The sequence below is a fragment of the Peromyscus eremicus genome, unplaced genomic scaffold (assembly GCF_949786415.1).
Source record: "Peromyscus eremicus unplaced genomic scaffold, PerEre_H2_v1 PerEre#2#unplaced_432, whole genome shotgun sequence".
In the NCBI taxonomy this organism is placed as follows: domain Eukaryota; kingdom Metazoa; phylum Chordata; class Mammalia; order Rodentia; family Cricetidae; genus Peromyscus; species Peromyscus eremicus.
The window spans coordinates 53,937-59,936 of record NW_026734668.1 but is presented as its reverse complement, the minus strand read 5'-3'; positions in this window follow the sequence as shown (position 1 = coordinate 59,936).

Here is a 6,000-nt window from a genome sequence, read left to right as displayed (position 1 = left end):
CCTGAAGGGCTGAGAGGAACGGGAAGCTTCGGAACCTCATCCCTTGGGCCTATGCCTCTAAACCAGCAGTTGCAATCTCCTCTCTCTCTCTCTCTCTCTCTCTCTCTCTCTCTCTCTCTCTCTCTCTCTCTCTCTCTCTCTGCCTCTCCCTCTCCCTCTCCCCCTCTCTCTCCACTGCACTCTATACAGTGTAGCACCCCATGTTCATTTGGTCAGTCCAGATTCATTTCTGGAATACTCAAAGGCCCTATAAGAATTTGCTCTCCACGTGCACACTCGAAGTGTCCAGCATCTACTCTGCGGGAGTCTGGGCTTCGTTTTGGGGCAGTAAAAGGGAGAGTGTGCACCATTAATCCAGGGAGGAATCTAGGAGCTACAGAGATCAGTGGGTGCATAATTACCACCTCATTTGGTCAGTGCAAGGTACCCCAAGACAGGGACTGCTTGTTCCCAAATCATCAAGCAAAGCTCTTCCCTGGAGTGGAGTCTGAATATGGGCAATTATGGCAGCGTCCCTACCAGAGGACACAGTTCAGCATGCAAAAGCTATGGTGGAGAAGACTACATTGTCTGTGAGTGGGCGTGCACACATTTGCGTGCACTCACAGGCAGAGCAGAAGCAGAAAATGTCCTCAAATCTGGGGTGCTGTGGGAAGAAAGAAGGGAGTGGGAATGGGATTGGGGAGGAATGGGAGAGCAAGCAGGAAGAGAAGGGAGGGAAGAAGAGAGGCTTCCACGGGGAGATAGAGAAACTTTTTGCCCTCTGTATCAGCATCATGGCCTCATTCTGCTTTTGATAAAGCTCCTCTATCCACCCCGGAATTCCTTGCCAAAGTATCCATTGTGATCTGCTCTCCTTCTGGCAGAACAATGGCTTTTGTGCTATGTGCTGAGAATTGGCCTGTCGTTAATTTTGAGCATCGAAGACCCAGAAAGCAAATGAAAGCCCTTGTAGGAGAATGGTGGGTCCAGAAGGAACTATGAGTGCAATGGCCCCAAGGGAGAGGAGACTTGGAGCATCCCTTTGTTGAGTGAAGGCAAAGTCGAGACCACCATGGAGAATCCCAAGGCTGCAGGATAGATGGAAGGTGTGTGGAGTGAAAGGCAAAGTCTCTTACAGAATCATTTCATTTGGAAATGCCTGGTGGATAGAGAAGCCTCCACAAGCCTGCTTATCAATGTATCCCGCCATGTAAATGTTGGGCTTTCTTAGTGGACCATCCTTAGGTCATGAGGGAAAGGCCAAAGTAATACCCAGCTGAGTGTCTACCCAAATGGCAGTGCCCAGGTCATATGCTCTGTGTCCTGGGGAACCTGGGAGGAGCCATATAACTAGGACAATGACAGTACTGAATTGGTTCACTAGCCTGGCTGCAGAAGGAAGGACGGGGCTCCCAGCTCATATGAAATGCATGACAAGAGGCAGAATTATGGGGTCAGGCCCCTGAGACAGGAAGTCAAGGAGGCTGGGGAGATCTCAGGGGGAATGAAAGGGAGGAGAGGCAAGGGGCATGGAGGCTGCGGAAGGAGCATATCTGGCCTTCTGTCCAAGCCATATGGCCTCATTCTGTGTTCTGATAAGGCTGCTTCTCTCTTCCCCACAGTAGAATTGTTTAAAAATGTATCCTGTCTGATCTGCCTCCCTTCCAGGAGAACAAAGGCTTTTGTGCTACCTGTTGGAGAGATCTGCCCCCCCCCCCTCGGAGCTGAGGACCGAACCCAGGGCCTTGTGCTTGCTAAGCAAGCACTGTACCACTGAGCTAAATCCCCAACCTGGAGAGATCTTTTGCCTGCAGTTACTTTTTCTGCACCAGAAGCCTCCCGAGTCACTGTGAGAACTCCCGAGTAGTGGATTGTGGGTACCAGTCACCTACCTTAATAGTGGAGCATACTATTTCCTAAGTGCCTGGAAGATCCCAGATACTGTCACATCAGCTCCTTCAATTGGTGCATATTTGAACCAATCTTGCAAGGTCAGTGTCAGTCAAGTGTATGGAAGCACTACCTCAGTCCAGAGGCATCAAGTGATTTGTTCAAAGTCACACAGATGATTCACACCAAAGCTGGGACCTGACCCTGTGTCTGACTGAAAGGTGTGCACACCCTGTTCCTCCTGGGTCGCAAGAAACTCTCCTGGTTTGACTCAGGCCTTCTGTTACTTGCCACAGTCCCAGCCCCCAGGTAGTCCTGTTGTCTTCAACATTAGTGACAGATATGTAGCAAATCACACCAAATATATTAGCTTAATGGAATATGCAGTTTTTGTCCCAGAGTTTGATGGATCAGGGGTTCTGCATGACTTCTCTGAGCCCTCCACTTCTCAGCCTTTCTGACACCCAGTTGCAATCAAGGTGTCAGACTCCCGGGAACTGTGGTCTATCTCCTAGGCTTGACTGAAGGTGAACCGGTTGTTGGCAGGATCCGGTTCCTAATGGGCTGCAGCATGTGGGTCTTAGCCTGTTTCTGTCTGTTAGACATGTTGCTGCCACCAGCTCCTTACCATCTGTCCATCTCTACAGGAACATGTGCAGTTAGCACTGGAGGGAGGAAGTTCGCCTGCCCTTGGGCAGAAATGACATAGTGTTATATTTTCCAAATTCTGTTGACTAGAAGCATGGCACTGGGTTGGGACGCGAGTGCCTGTAAGGAGGTTGTCACTGGTGGCTCTTCTACAAGTGTGCTTACCACGTGTGCTGCTGCACTTTCATGGAATATGGAGTCAACACAGCTGGTGGGGGGACCCTCTCAAGGAAGGAAGGAAGGGACTGGATATAGATTGGAGAACACTAAATGCCTCCCCGGTACTTAAGTGACAATTCGTGGCAGGAAAGCAGCAGTCACAGCAAGACAGTATCACGTAAGCAGTGGGGACTTCAATGTTATTCCCTTTGGTTTTCGGAGGATTTGAGGGGTTGCATTGGAAACTGTGTTAAAAATGGAAAATATGAGACCAAGTGGAGCTCCTGTGTCTTCACTCCAGATCCCAGTGCATCACGGTGAGTGGCATGTTGAACTGTCAGCAGTCCCGTGAGCCCAACAGATTCATTTGGCATGATTCCCAGTACCCAGGGAGCCAGAATCCCTAATCCCAGCCTTAGCCAGGATCCAACGACTTTTGTGCCAGTATCACAGATGCTGTGTATTTTCACAGCACCTGGACACAGATGGGGATCATGACCTGCTATAATTTTACTGAATTCTCCCCAAAGGCAGAAGCAGACAGGGTGACACATTGTGACATAAACAACCAGAGGTGATGAATGATGCCTTGTGGTGATGGAACTCTCTTGGGTTGGAGTACTGTTGCTGTCAGAATATGAGGTATCACTCCCCTCTAAGGCCTAATTGTGGTTTCTGGGACATTATGACTCCTTTTTCCAGCTCCACATCCTTCCACCCACAGCCCCCTTGCTGGGCACTGCAGCAGTCACTCAGTACCTGATGGAGACAACCGCTCTCCATGAAAGAGTTGAAAGCAGTACTATGGTATCTTGATGTCTCAGAGTCACTTACGTCACCCTCACAAAGACACACAAACCATATACACAGGAGATAGGAGAAACCACAATATTATAAAGCCAAACCATTGAAGTCTGCTTAGCTTTGGAAAGTAAGGGCTGGGAGCAACAGACAGAACCTGATCACCATCTGCCAGTCATGTCTGTGACACTGTTGATCTCTTGCTTCTGAATTGTCTGTTGGGAAGGAGAAAATAGGGACAAGTGGTCCTTGAGCACCCTAAGGAATAGAGGCATGGGCTGCGCATCTCTTGGTGGGACTGGAATGGAGACAGCTAGGCTTGCTGCTGTGAGAGAGGCAGAGACTGTGGTCACAAACATCTGTAATCCCAGGACTCAGAAGGTGGTGGCAGGAGGTTCAGAAGCTCAGGGACATGATAGTGATGTCTATGCCAGCCTGGGGTAAGGCCTTGTCTTGAAACAAAGATATGGAGTGGAAAGTGATCCAAAGAGGAAGAGGGAGGGTGAAAGGATGAATAGAAATACAATGTTTTCAGCAGAGCCACCCTCTTCAGGGGATCCTTGATGGCCGGTCATGACATTTGCTGTCTTCCACCAAGTGTTAACTGGGAGCTTTATGTGGATACAGTGGGTCCAGGACTATATTTGTGATCCCTCAGACTCTGTGACTTCAACATATCCTACTGGTACAGGCCACAGCCAGCGTAGATCTATATTCATTTGATGCAACAATGGCATCCAGAGACCTGGGTCACTGGCCTTTGTGGGCAACGATCAGTCACACTGGAGGGAAAAGACTCCATATGTTCTTGAGTTTGCTCATTGTGGGGAAGGAAGGAAGACCCAGCCACCTACACTCCAAGCTAGGACCCCCACCCTTTCCATTGCAGGGGAGGGTCTCCAGCAAGACACAGATTTCCTCATACAGGAAGGTCCTGTCTCAGCCACAGCAGCGTGCAGAAACCTTCAGATTCTTCCAGAAGTGTGATGCGCATTTGGTGTAGGAAAGGAGTTAGTGTCAGAGGCACGAAAACCCCTTAATCTCATTGTGTTTGTGAAGGCTGAGTTCCTGTCCATACTGTGAAGCTCCATCCCTGTGTCCCTGGCCTAGTTTTCCACCGCCCCTTCTGCAGACAAGTACATGCTGGCCAAGCTCTTGATACATTTCCCTCACTCCTTTGAACCGTGGGATGCCTCACTGACTTGTATATCTGTTTCCTGTCCTTCCTCCTTCCTCCTCAAAATACAGTCTAATCAAGAGTTTGTACCCAACACAAGACACCAAGGCCAGCGACCAAATGGCTCATTGAAAGTGGTGTTCCCCACTGTTTAGAACCCTCTAGTGATGATTATGTAAGGAATAAGACTTAGGGAAAGCATGAATTTGGCATTGTCAACCTCACATTTACTAAAAGACAAAGACAGTCAACTTTCTAATTTCCAGCCCCATTCCTCATGTGGACAATTTCAGTGAACAGACAGGGAGCCTCTTCCTGGTCTCTGAAATGGCCCAAAGGCTCTCCATGACTTAAGGCCTGGGTCCACTAAGGGTTGTAACCAAGCTCTAGTTTTCTCTTCCCTGAATTGGTGGGAGTCAAGAGGTTCCAGAGGGAAACACAGAGGCAGGAACTGTATCACAGAGACCCTGAAGCCTTGAGCTGAAAATCTTTTTCTCTTTGATGTACTCAACATGCTATTGTGCATTTTGTTTTATAACTGGTGTTTATGTGTTGTACATAGAACCGAATTTCATGCAGACTGTGTAATGCAAGTATATGAGCAGCCCCCACGGCCCCCTCCTCTTCCTTCTGTTCCCCTCCCACTTATGACAAGCCCCTCGGTTCTTTCTAGACCATTTTGCTTCTACTTGGATGTCCTTTACATAGCCATGATTTTATGATCTATATACAATGTAGGATCCTCAAATGTGAGAAAACATGTAAGATTTGTCTGTCTGACATGCAAGATTTGTCTGTCTGACATTCACTTAGAATGCTGCACTCCAATTGCAGAAGAATGAAGCTAGATCCCCACCTCTCACTCTGTGAAGAAATCCATGGCAAGCTAATGACTAGTCTTAGTGTAAGACCTGAAATTCTGCCTGTGCTAGAAGCAGATATCATCATCACAGACAAGGAGTTCCTGAAAAGACCTGTGCTTGTTAGCAAATGAGGCCAACAGCAAAGAGAGCCGCTAATCCACTGAAGAGACTTCATGCAGAATGGGAGAAAATCTTCACTAACCACATCTGGCAGAAGAGCCACACCCAGCTGTGAGTCTTGAAAAAGGGCAGCATGCCTGAGGAACTCTCCATGGTCCTTACCTTGAGGATGCCCCAGCCTAGCGTGTAGCAGAGCTGGAGAAAAGCTGGTTAGAACATGATGATTGGCCATGGGGTCAACACATGAGACCCAGAACATTGATGTCGGAAGCAGCTGTTTGTTTTGTTGTAGGTCTGGTGGAGAGTGTCACCCTATCTTACCCAGGCTGGTCTTGAAACTCATAATCCTTCTGCCTCAGC